Here is a 554-nt window from a genome sequence, read left to right as displayed (position 1 = left end):
ATCTCACGTGGAAGGTGGTCATGTTATTAACCTTGGCTTCGGCTAGGCAAGTGTCGGAATTAGCGGCTTTGTCACATAAAAGCCCATATTTGGTATTCCATGTGGATAGAGCGGAATTGCGGACCCGTCCTCAATTCCTACCAAAAGTGGTTTAATCTTTTCATATGAACCAACCTATTGTGGTGCCTGTGGCTACGCGTGACTTGGAGGATTCCGAGTTACTTGATGTGGTCAGGGCTTTGAAAATTTACGTGGCCAGGACGGCTAGAGTCAGGAAAACTGAAGCGCTGTTTGTCCTGTATGCAACCAACAAGATTGGTGCCCCTGCTTCAAAGCAGGCTATTGCTCGCCGGATTTGTAACACGATTCAGCAAGCGCATTCTATGGCTGGATTGCAGTTACTGAAATCGGTCAAGGCCCATTCCACGAGGAAAGTGGGCTCTTCTTGGGCGGCTGCCCGAGGGGTCTCGGCACTACAGCTGTGTCAAGCTGCTACTTGGTCGGGTTCAAACACCTTTGCAAAATACTATAAGTTTGATACCCTGGCTGAGGAG

Source organism: Pseudophryne corroboree, unplaced genomic scaffold, assembly GCF_028390025.1.
Source record: "Pseudophryne corroboree isolate aPseCor3 unplaced genomic scaffold, aPseCor3.hap2 scaffold_802, whole genome shotgun sequence".
In the NCBI taxonomy this organism is placed as follows: Eukaryota; Metazoa; Chordata; class Amphibia; order Anura; family Myobatrachidae; genus Pseudophryne; species Pseudophryne corroboree.
This window is presented reverse-complemented; position numbering follows the sequence as displayed.